The sequence below is a fragment of the Bos indicus genome, chromosome 21, assembly GCF_029378745.1.
Source record: "Bos indicus isolate NIAB-ARS_2022 breed Sahiwal x Tharparkar chromosome 21, NIAB-ARS_B.indTharparkar_mat_pri_1.0, whole genome shotgun sequence".
In the NCBI taxonomy this organism is placed as follows: Eukaryota; Metazoa; Chordata; class Mammalia; order Artiodactyla; family Bovidae; genus Bos; species Bos indicus.
This window is the reverse complement of record NC_091780.1, coordinates 20,773,291-20,785,823: the sequence shown is the minus strand read 5'-3', so window position 1 is coordinate 20,785,823 and position 12,533 is coordinate 20,773,291.

Sequence of the window (12,533 nt, the reverse complement as noted above, 5' to 3'; positions counted from 1 at the left end):
CTGCTTGCTCGGTGGATGCATTGATGCTTTTCAGACATCAGCTGAAAACGTCAAGTTCCTGACACTGGTCAGTGAGTCAAAACTAGAATGATCATCCTCTCATGGGTCCTCTTTCCCCAAACTTGGGTTTTGTACATTAGGTTTCCTGAAGTTGTTGTGTTACTGAGGTGTGGGGTCCGGCCGCTTGCTGCTCAGAAGCCAATAAACAGGCCAGGTTGGTGGAAAGAAAAAATTTGCTTTATTTTAGATGCTGGCAACTGGTGGAGGGAGTGTGGATGTCTGTCCAAAGGCCAACTGCCAAGCAGGAGGTGAGAGCTTTTATAAGCTGAGGGAGGGGGCTGCATGCAGAAACAACACAGTCAGCTCTGACAGTCATCTTCAGATTGGTTATCGGTACACTGACCAGCGTCATCTTGATTGTTTTAGGTACAGTTAATCTTCAGTTCCAGGGTCGGTTTGCTTCCATTTCTTTGAGGCCGTTTCTTGGAACTGTGGCAGCTTATGTCATGGCTACAGTCTGGTTATCGTGTAGTTAACTTCTTCCACCCGGTGGGGATTTCAGTATCTATAAGACAGCTCACAGGACATGGCTCAGAATATTATCTATAGTCCTTGAGGAGAAACTAAAGGTCCTTGACTATGCCTGATGAGTACATTATTATTATTTGGTCTCCTTTGTTTTCCTTCGTTTCTGCATGTTCTCATTTCCCTGATTAAACTCATTCTTTAAAGTTTTCCACAGACAAAAGGCAGGCAGAGCACAGGGGGGAAGGACCGTAGAGTCCTGCTGTGTTTCAGTTACTTGTAAAAAGAAGAAAAGGAAGGAAGCAAGCTCTGCTCTCACACGCTGCAAAGAAGCAGCTGCAACATATAGCCAGGGCTTTCTCTTGTCAGACTTGATATTTTTAAAAAAACTTTTTTTTTTCAATTGGCTGCACTATGTGGCGTGTGGGATCTCAGTTACCCAACCAGGAATCGAACCCGTGTCCCCTGCATTGAAGTGTAGAGTCTTAACCATGAGGAAAGTCTCATCAGACTTGATTTTAAGTCACTAAATACATTGCCTCCTCAATCTTTACAGTCACCCTGTGTGGTAACTGCTATTCCTTTATTATCTTTCCTAGGGATAGATCCATGTTTGTGAGGCCCTGAAACTTATACAGTTGGTGGGCCCTCTTTTAAAACAAATTAGATTACAATTATGTAAATATAAGTACAAAATTAGGTCCAGAGCCTTGACAGGTGGCATACGACAAGTGGCAAAAACCAACAAAATATTGTAAAGCAATTATCTTCCAATTAAAAATAAATAAATTTTTAAAAATTACTGAAAAAAATTTAAAACATTAATTGATTATTTTGTTGACTGTGCTGCATCTTCACTGCGGTATTCAGGTTTCTCTAGTTGTGGTGGGCGGGCCGAGGCATGTGGGCTCTTAGTTCCTGAACTACTGCTTGGAAAGGTAGATTCTTAGCTGCTGGGCAACCAGGGAAGTCCTCAAGGTATTGTTTCTTTCCTTTTTGAAAGGCTTCCATATTTTCTGAAGTTCTAATAAGGAGCATGTAATTCCTATGAAAAGAAATTTTGTTCTATTGACTGTCCAAGCAGGAAAGAGCCTGACGAGTATGTAGCCATGCTCTGGTGTGGGTTAGAGTCAAAGCGAGGGCAGAGGGCACAGGATCAGGCCACCTGTACCCACTGCCTTGGTCTTGCCCAGGACTAGGAATGGAGCATCCTGACTCTGAGTTTGACCATCTGGACCCAGAGGGAGGAGGTAAACTGACACCAGTGAGCTGCGAGCAAGTACTCTGGGTGACCTATGGCCATTCCTGGGTGTTGCCCAGGGAAGACTACTTCAGACCCTGGTTCTCTCACATGGGGGGCTTCCCTGGTGGCCCAGACAGTAAAGAATCTGCCTACAATGCAGAAGACCCAGGTTTGATCCCTGGGTTGAGAAGATCCCCTGGAGAAGGGAATGGCTACCCATTCCACTATTCTTGCCTGGAGAATTCCATGGACAGAGGAGCCTGGTGGGCTACAGCCCATGGAGTTGCAAAGAGTCAAGAGTCGGACATGAATGAGCAACCAACACTTTCACTTTCACTTTGGTTTCCCTGGTGGCTCAGATGGTAAAGAATCTTCCTGCAAAGAAGGAGACAGGGGTTTGATCCCTGGGTTGGGAAGATCCCCTGGAGAAGGGAACAGCTACTCACTCTAGGATTCTTGCCTGGAGAATCCCATGGACAGAAGAGCCTGGCAGGCCCATGGGGTCGAGAAGAGTTGGACACTGAGTGTTTACAACTGAGTGAACACTTTCACTTTTTTCACTCTCATCTGGAGGAAGGAAGGAGTGGAGTGAAGTCGCTCAGTTGTGTCTGACTCTTTGTGACCCCATAGACTGTAGCCTACGGGCTCCTCCTTCCATGGAATTTTCCAGGCAAGAGTACCGGAGTGGGTTGCCATTTCCTTCTCCAGGGGATCTTCCCTCTGACCCAGGGATTGAACTCGGGTCTCCCGCATTGCAGGCAGATGCTTTACGAGGATGAGGGTCCAATTCCCCAAAGACAGACTGCTGGCTTGGACTCCACAGCTGGATATGCAGGATTCATTTTCAATTCATATCTTTGCCATCACTGATCCTCCTCCTTGGAAGGCCTTCTCCTTTTTTACTTTGCTTCAAGGCTTAATTCATGATCTACTTGGTCACAGGACTCTGCAGTATAGACTTACACCACTCACCCAACCTTTGGTTCTTTCTGTCTTGAAAGGCCTCTTTTCCCTTTCTGTCTCGTAAAACAACAGCAGCTGATGGAGCTATGGATCAGGCACTTCCTATGGACAGCTTCAGTGTGTTCTGTGGATTCTCTCATTTACATGGACATATACGCTCTGCTCAGTTGTGGCTGACTCTTTGCCTCCCATGGACTGTAGCCCGCCAGGGTCTTCTGTCCTGGATTCTCCAGGCAACAATACTTGGAGTGGGTTGCCATTTCCTCCTCCAGGAGATCTTCCTGACCCAGGCATTGAAGCAGAGTCTCGTGTCTCCTGCATTAGCAAGCAGATTCTTTACTACTGTGCCACCTGAGACGCTATCTCATTTAATCTTCTAAACAAGCTAAGCAGTGGCTTTTATCAAATCCATTTTTCCAGACAAGGAAGCAGAGGCTAAAAGTCGCGCAGTGTCTGACTTGAGGTCACATAACTGGAAAGTGGCAAAGCCAGAACTCCAAGAAAAGACATGGGTCTGTGCTTAACTTCTTGCCTGACCTATCTTCTGATTAAACTAGAAGCTCGAAGAGGTGCTGGCAGTTATGACTCCACTGCCAGGGGCGTGGGTTTAATCCCTGGTTGGGGAACTAAGATCCCACATGCTGCATAGCATGGCTAAAAAAAAAATTAAAAAGAAAAATAATGTTAAAAAAGAGATGCCTTAGACCTCTTGATGTCTAAGGCATGGCTGAATGGCTAGTACAGAGTGGACATACAATGTCAGTGAAGTGTGGGAGGAACTGGGGACATTTTGAAAAGATTCATCTTCAGCTGATGCCGAGTTCCGGACTGGGAGGAGAAATCACAGATAGAAGCGTTTGCAAATGAGCCTCTGGGCTGGGCCTGGTCTGGCAGGAGGCTAGATTCTGGATCCAGTCTCTCTGCCATTAGGCCTTAGCCCAAAGTCCTGCCTTGATCAGCTAAGGACTGAGCATCCTGTCTTCTGAAGGCTGAACTTGAAAGCCACGTTATCATGGAAGGGTCTGATTTTCATTTGGTTCTGGTGTCTCCAAAGATCTTAATAGCTTTCCTAGTTTCTGCAAAGGTTCCAAGGCCCTCTGGGGTTCCAGTCCAAGATACATCATCCATCACTTTGAGCTTTGATCACTTTGAGCCGCGAGACCTCGGCAGGTCCCTTCTGGACCACACGGTCCCACCTGTGACTGCCTGCACCCTTCCTTGTTCAGTGGCGAGAGTCAGTACACCTGCATATGTGTGTGTGTGTGCTTTGTAACCCCCAGGGCTCTCACTCACCTCCTGCTGGCATTTCATGTGCATTTAACTCACTCTGTCCTTGAGGCAACCCAGGGAGGTACTCACGCTATCCCTGGGTTTTGTTTACTTAATTCAACTTCTGTTTTTTAAAGTCATTGAAATAATTCAGAACTTTAAAGCTCCAAAACATACACTTCTAAAAAGTCTCCCTCCCTCCCCTGGTCCTCAGCCACCCAATTTCCTTCCCTGGCAGCAACCCAAACAGCCCATTGTTTTGTTTATCCTTCCAGACATACTTCTTGCACACACAAGGAGACGTGTATAAATATTATGTCCTGCTCCTCCGCCTTCTCCAATGGTGGCTCACTATCTACCCAGTCTGTACCTCACCTACTTTACTTAGCAATACAGCCTCCCCAATACTAATACATTTTAAAGTTATTTCTTTTATGTGGACCATTTTTAAAGTCTTTATTGAATTTGTTACAATATTGTTTCTGTTTTATGTTTTGGTTTTTTGGCCACTAGACATGTGGGATCTTAGTTCCCTAACCAGGGATGGAACCTGTACCCCTAGCATTACAAGGGGAGATATTAAACACTGGACCACCAGGGAAGTCCCTCTCCACATTATTTTTAAACCCACGAGCTTCCTGGGGTTATGGAGCCTGGATGGCAAATCAGGTCTTTCAGGATGCAAAGCCTGTAAGGCGCTGACTCTGGGAGGGCACATCCGAAAGCCCTGTTCCTATTCAGGACTTTCCCTCAATGGGCCTGGGCAGCTCTGATCGACACACCTCCGGGTGCCAAGAGAGCTGGGAAAAAACCAGCCAATGGCTTGGCCTGGCAGAAGGTTCCAGGACCTGGAGGAAAAAAGGGTTTTGTTCTCCGCCTCCTGAAGACTGGCAAGAGTTGGCCTGTCCGGGGGCCATGCTGTCTTTCTCTCTGCTGTCTATAAGAGCAGAAAAAAAACAGTTTTCTCTTCCTGCCAAGACCCGATGGCAGTCCGGCGGGCCTTGTGCTGGTCCCTCCAAGGGCCCGGCTCCCACGCCTCCCCTCCTTTTGATGGCTGTGCTGGCGGTGGGCAGCCTCGGGGTCCCTGCCAAGGCCGGGGGGCCTGGCCTCCCTGGGAATGTACATCTGCTCCACGTCTGGACCTAATTGCTGTGCTGGGAAGGAACTCTCCATGCCCGTGTCCAGACAGCCAGCCTTCTGGAATTGGCGTGGGGGTAGGAGGCCAGGGAGAGCTGGCCAGCCCAGGCTGATGAGGAAATGTCATTGGGAGTTCAGTGTGTTTTTCTGCTTTTCCCTACAAAGAGCCCTGTTTGTGCCCTCTCTGTCACCCGCTGACCCCAACCCCCCAGGCTCCCTGCTCCTCCACAACACTGGGTCTGGAAGGTCTGCCAGCGGCTTCCTTCCGGTGCACTTGATTCCCAGGGAGCCTGCCCCTCCATTTCCAAACTCACTGGAGGAGGGAGGAAGGGAGGCCGCACAGGAGCCTGGGAGCTGCCCACGGGGGACAGATCTGATGAGGTTTCTTCCCAGGAGCTCCAGGTCCCAAGCCAGGATCTACTCTCTCTGTCCTCAGAAGCGGGCTTATGGACAAAGCACCCAGCAGCCATGTCCCTGAACAGGCCAGCGGGCGGAGATTTCTCTGAGCTTCATCCTCCCAACTGTGAAATGGGTGCAATAGCGAGATCTGAAGATGGTGGAGAGAGGGCCCAGATGAAGCCGGGAGGAGGCAGGCTACAGGTGGGGAGGGGAGAGGGCTTTGGTTTGGCTGGGGTCCATGCTCCCCCCTGGGGGAAGTGGGCCCTTAGACTGGCATTAGGGAAGTGTATCTCTGGGCATCTTCAGCAGTGAACCTATCTTTTGAAGGATGACAAAGAGGGGCATCCAGTGTTCAGAGTGCAGAGCCTGCCCCCTGAGAACTGAGCAGCAAGATGTGGTCTGAGCCCCCACTCAAAGGGGCTGCTGGTGGCAGCTCAGGGAGGTAATGCAGGCTGAGTTTTCAGTAGCAGCAGTGCGGAAAACAGGCAAGAAAGAGCCTGTTGATGGCTCTTTCCTGGTGGTCCAGTAGGTTAAGACTCCAAGCTTCCACTGCAGGGGCCATGGGTTCCATCCCTGGTCGGGGAACTAAGATCCTGCATGCTAAGTGGTGTGGCCAAAAATAACAATAATAATAATATTAAAAAAGAAAGGAAGGAGAAAAAAAGAGCCTAGGTGGGGATGGCAGGACAATGGGTGTGCACCAGTTCTTTGGAAAGTGCTGGGGAAGCCATTTGGGAACTGTCACTCTTGGGACACAGGAGCCAAGTGCCAGTGATAACTATGAAGGGGGAGGGCCTTGGGAGACCCCCTCCTTCCACATTCATCAGGGAGGTTTGGTAACTCATGGGCAGGTGTGCTCAGTTGCTAGTCGTGTCCAGCTCTTTGTGACCCACTGGACTGTAACTCTCCAGGCTCCACTGTCCATGGGATTCTCTAGGTAAGAATACTGGAGCGGGTTGCCATGCCCTCCTCCAGGGCATCTTCCTGACCTTGGGACAGAACCCATGTCTCTTATGTCTCCTGCGTTGACAGGCAGATTCTTTACCATTAACACCACCCGGAAAGCCCAACTCAAGGGCATCCACTTGCTAGTTCAAGGAAGAAATGGGTCTCAGAGCTCTGCCAAGATCCCTGGCATTGAAAAGGTTTAAAGTTGCCGCTGGAAGGCCTTATGGAGAGAGACATGGAGAGTGCGGTGTGCAATTCCAGCAGTTTGTCCAGCCTCTGAGAGCCACGGTGGTCTACGTTAGAATGTGTCAGGGGGCCCCTATCACGGTATGGCTCATTAGCCTTGGATGACTTTGTTTCCCTTTTGAGGGATGACTTTTGAGCCCCTTTTGGTCACCTTTATGCCCCTTTGGCATTCACACCAGGCCTGGCAGATGCTAAATACTCATGGTGAAGATGGAGAATTCAGTGAATCATCTGTAATTTTCCAGGGCCACTTTGCAAGGCTGGATAAGTAATCTGGATTAACCGTGGCTGGTAATGTGAGGTCCAACTGCTTTTTTGTATCCCTCCCTACTTTATTTCCTTGGACTCCAACCCCAATATAAAAGAGGTCTTTTAGTATAATAATGTAGCAAAGTCAAGTTTACAGGCAATGAGAAAGGTCTGCCTGAGCAGCTGATTCTCATCTTGATGCATCTGATGAGGGCTTGAGAGGGCTACTGGGCCCTGGCACATTACATGGTGGGTGCCCGTTGAGTGCACACATGCTCAGTTGCTCAGTCATGTCTGACTCTTTGCAACCCCACAGACTGTAGCCCACCAGGCTCCTCTGTCCATGGGATTCTCCAGGCAAGAATACTGGAGTGGGTTGCCATTTCCTCCTCCAGGGGATCTTCCAGATCCAGGGATTGAACTCGCTTCGCCTGCAGCTCCTGCATTGGCAGATGGACTCTTGACCTCTCCGCCACCTGGGAATAATCTGGGTCTCAGGTACCCCACTATAAAAAAGGCAGAGCCAAGGTTCCATCTGTTGACTAAAAAGATGCACAAGAGTTGTGAGTTAAGTTTTATTTGGGGCCAAATGAGGCCTGCAGCCCAGAAGACAGCACCTCAGATAGTTCTGAGATACTGCTCCAAAGGGGCAGTGGGAGAAGGTTATTATACAAGATTTCGGTGAAGGAGGAGTTGAATGCAATCAAGCGCTTACTTTACAAAAGGTTTTCTACTAGTCATGAGGAGCTGAGGTCACCATGAAGGGATTTAGTGCTTTTCCAGATATGAGGAGATGCAAGGATTGGGATCATGAAGTCAGTTCTTGAAAATATCTATCTAAAGACTTGTTCCACCAGTTTCCCTGGAGCACAGAATGCCTCACTCTCCAACCTGAATTCCCTTCAGAGAGTGTCGAAGGTCAGCAGCTGCAGCAGCACAGGATTCAGCCTCCCCAGAGGCAGAAGGCAAAGGCCCTTGAGTTGTTGTTCTTCAGTCGCTCAGTTGTGTCCAGCTCTTTGCGACCCCATGGACTATAGCACGCCAGGCCTCCCTGTCCTTCACTATTTCCTGGAGTTTGCTTGAATTCATGTCCATTGAGTCGGTGACGCTATCTAACCATCACATCCAGTTCTGCCCTCTTGTCCTTTTGCCTTCAATCTTTCCCAGCATCAGGGTCTTTTCCAATGAGTTGCTTCTTCACGTCAGGTGGCCAAAGTACTGGAGCTTCAGCTTCAGGATCAGTCCTTCCAATGAACATTCAGGGTTGATTTCTTTTAGGATTGACTGGTGGCAAGTGCCAGTTTGTAGTTGACACATTCCAGTTTGGAGGATTCAGAAGTCCATGGGCCTCTCATGTCTTAATGCTGCCTTAGGGCCAGGAGGTTATCAAAACCTTTTCATTTTCTGCTGCCCCTTCTTCTCCTTCAAGCATCCAGGGAATCTGGGCTTGTTGTAGAGAAGAACCAGTTCTGACCCTATGTTGGAACTGTTTCTTTGACTTGCTTTCATTGCTGCTGCTGTTGTTGCTGCTGCTGCTAAGTCGCTTCAGTCGTGTCAACTCTGTGCAACGCCATAGACGGTAGCCCACCAGGCTCCCCCGTCCCTGGGATTCTCCAGGCAAGAACACTGGAGTGGGTTGTCATTTCCTTCTCCAATGCAGGAAAGTGAAAAGTGAAAGGGAAGTCGCTCAGTCGTGTCCGACCCTTAGCGACCCCATGGACTGCAGCCTACCAGGCTCCTCTGTCCATGGGATTTTCCAGGCAAGAGTACTGGAGTGAGTGCCATTGCCTTCTCCGTTGCTGTTGTTGTTCAGCCCCTAAGTCATGTCTAACTCTTTGGGACCCTGTGGACTGCAGCACACCATGCTTCCCTGTTCTTCACTATTTCCGGGAGTTTGCTCAAACTCAGTCTATTGAGTTGGTGATGCTATCTAACCATCTCATCCTCTGCCACCCTCTTCTCCTGGGTGAAGAGGAGAATCTTGCCCAGCCTCAGGGTCTTTTCCAATGAGTGGGCTCTTCATATTATGTGGCTAAAGTACTGGGTTCTTTTCATTGCTGTTATTGCTATTATTATAATCATTCATAATGGCCTTCCTCAAAGGACCCAGCCTGACTGTTAAAGTGCCTTTGTTCAGCTCATAGAGAGATAATCTGACCCTGCCCACCTGTGAATGGCCACAAAGGAGAGATTAACACCCCTTCAAAGTCCGGCCCTTCCCAGAGATGTTCTGCAAGACTGAGGGCCCTTTTTACTTTACTGCCCCTCCCTCTCTATTCTGCCATTTGACTTTAGTTCTTCATCACTTCTCTCTCTGGTTCTCTAAAAGAACATGGCATCCAGCCCGCTGGCATCTTCTCGGTCAGCTGGCTTTCTGAATAAAGCCGTATTCCTTGCCTCTACACCTCATCTCGGACCCACTGGCCTGGCTTGCGGCAAGCAGAGTGAGCTTGGACTGAGGTGAGGGAGCGAGTGTTTGCAGAGCCCTGCAGGTGAAATCACACAGGTTTGGCTTTCTTCCTGTGTCTGCATTTTCACGCCTTGGGTTGCCACCTTAGAGACTGTGATTTTCACATCTATCTGTATGGATCAACTAGCTTCCAGGGGCTTTACTGCCAACTTCCCCAATGCCTCAGGACATCCCAGCTTTATATTCTCAACACAAAGATCACCTGAAGAACACCCTCCCCCCACCACAGCAGACAGCAGAGTGAAGGAAGAGGAGGAGGGCCACCCTCACCTAAGAATGCAGCTACCCTTTTACAAGTTTCCTTTCCAAGCCCCAGCCAGGTCTTTGTGAGTGCAGCTGAGAACAGCCCTTTAAGGAGACTATTCTTGCTGGGACCCTTTCTCACTCCTGGCAGCCCAAGGGGCTGGGGGCAGGGTGGTGTGTGGTGCTAACTCGGTATCTGAGGGCCATTGGGAACACTGCTCTGTCCTTAAGGGTTGTACTGCTGTGTACTCTGCTCAGTCTCTCAGTCGTGTTTGACTCTTTGTGACCCCACGGACTGTAAGCCCACCAGGTTCCTCTGTCCATGGAATTTTCCAGGCAAGAATACTGGAGTGGATTGCCATTTCCTCCAGGGTCTCTTCCCAACCGAGGGATCTGACCTGTGTCTCTTGGCTCTCCTCCATTGGCAGGTAGATTCTTTACCACCTGGGAAGCTATTTCTGAGAATGAGCGTTTGCCCTTGTGAAGCCTGGGGGCATCTGATTCAGCAGTGATGGGGGTTGGATTAGTGGGAAAATGAAGAGGCTTTTCTGCAAGTTACCTTGCTGGTGAGACCTTGATGGGGTCTGGACTTGGTAGACCAAAGCTTTCCCAGCCAAGGGTCATCACACAAGCTGTCTAGTCCCCAGGGCATTAATCAATGTTCTAGATTCTAAAAAGACAAATAGACTCTAGAATCTAAATTCTAGAAAGACAAATAGCTTAGACCTGTGGATATGCTGGGGAAGGAGTGGATTTTGGCTCCAGGCAGGGGTCTCAGCAAGTTCCTCGACTGAGGTTAGCAGATACTTGGAAAGTGAGGATGGGAAGTGTGCAAGGCTAGGAATTGGCATACCTGCTAAAGGTCCTGTAAGGAGGATTTAATGCCTTAGGATCAAGAGGTTGGCAGTGCTAGGGCTTTAGGGGCTCCAGGTCTTGTTGAGAACTGCAGGGTAAAACAAGATTCATTTCAAACCATTGCTGAAAAGAAAAAACTCCTCCTCTACACTCTTACGTTCTTGTATGAGGGTCTGTGAATTAAACTAACAAAAGACAGTTTAACAAGAATTTACTTACACACAGGTGATCAATGATGAGCAACCCAAAAGGGGAGTTAGAATTAGGGGTCTGAGTATCTAACTTAGTAGGTGAAAGGAAAGAGGAAGGAAAGAATCCTATGGAAGGAATAGGTTTCTCTAGGAGAACTAAGGGGACATAAGAATATTTGCAAAAATATTTCATTAAAAAGGTATGAGTGGTCTTTCTGTGACCTACAGGACCCTAAAAATTCTATAGAGAGGGGTTTTCTGTAGTCTGCTTAGTCTCTTCCTGGGAACAGAGTCACCCTAAAGAGGGCATTTATGACAATCCTCAAGTCTCAAAGTTTTCTGCTTTTAGTCATACAGGGAAGCTCTGAGAAGGCTTCTTTCCACATCAATTGAGTTCCAGATGTCTTCAGCTTAAAATAATCCTTATTCCAACTCTGAGGTGCTGAATGGGCCCTCATGCCACATAGCTTGGCAATTGCTCAGTAAATATTTTTCAATGAATGAATGAACACAGTAGAGATTAGGTAGGGAGGATGTTGATTTATGGCTACACATTTCACACCGAGGATTGGAGCAGGAGATGTAGTCCAATTCCTCTCTGGAGAGAAGTTTGCCCCACAGCCAAGGTGAGCTCCCTCTGGGCTCAGTGGCATTTTTGGAATATGGCAAAGACTGGGTAGACCAACTTGTTCACCTGGCAGTTTTACAAAAGTGCATGTGACCTCTGCTAGGGACTTGGGAGTTGAGTTCAAAGGGGCACTGGGGCCAGAGCTGCAAGCATAGTAGGTTTGGAGCAAGCAATCAGAAATTTTAAGTCTGCTGCTCACGTTCATTGAGAGTTAAATAACACAACTAAGTAAATCTTAAAGATCTCATTGGCTTTATTAAACAATTCATGAATTGGGCAGCATTCCACTTAGCAAGTAGAAAGGAGCTCCACCAAGCTGGAAAAAATGAAAGATTTCTAAAGACAGAGAGGGGGCAGAAAAAGGAAATTGTGAGCAAAAAAAAAAAAAAAAAAAAATGCATTGTTTCAGGCAGGGTCGCCCTCCTAAGGGGAACGGAAGGGACCTACGAGGCAGAATATCTCATTAGTGCTGACCAGGTAATTTCAAGTTGGTTAAAGATTACATTCCTGGGGGAGGCTGTAATTGCAGTTGGGTTAGGTATTAAGTCTTGGTTTGCTAAGGAGGGGTTTTAACATAAGTAATTCCATTTTGAACCTTTTATTTTTTATTGCTGTTGTCTCTTTTTTCTTTTTAACAAAAGGGTCGACTATTTCTTGGGAGAAATGGCAAAATGAGCGTCTGACAAGTTCTCCTGGGGCTGCTGGCTTGAAAAGGAGGCAGTAGTAAGAGAAAGAAGACGGGGCCAGGATCTCTGCATAGACAAGGTACCCATATCCTTAAAGGGAGACCCTTCCAGCTGGAGGATGAGCAAGTGTTGGGTGGGCGAGTAGGGGGGGTGGGGGTTAGTCCGTGACAAACCCTCCTGGGCCTGTGGTTTACTAACCACCCTTCGACCCTGCCCAACCTGGGGCTCTGGCTTTATTCCTCCCTGGGTTCAATTTCTAAGAAAGGACTTGATGTTCTTCCCGGAAATGGCCTTGCTCTGGACTCAGGAAGGAGATGGCTTGTCCAGATGTCCAGCTGGCCCCTTTAATAAGGCTTTGAACAGAGCCCTACAAAAATAGATCTTTCTAAGGCATTTCTTCTGTGTCCCCTTTCTGCTCTGAAGATCAAATCCCCGACCCAGGTGGTATTTCTTTTCCACACCAGATGCTGACTCCGAGGAC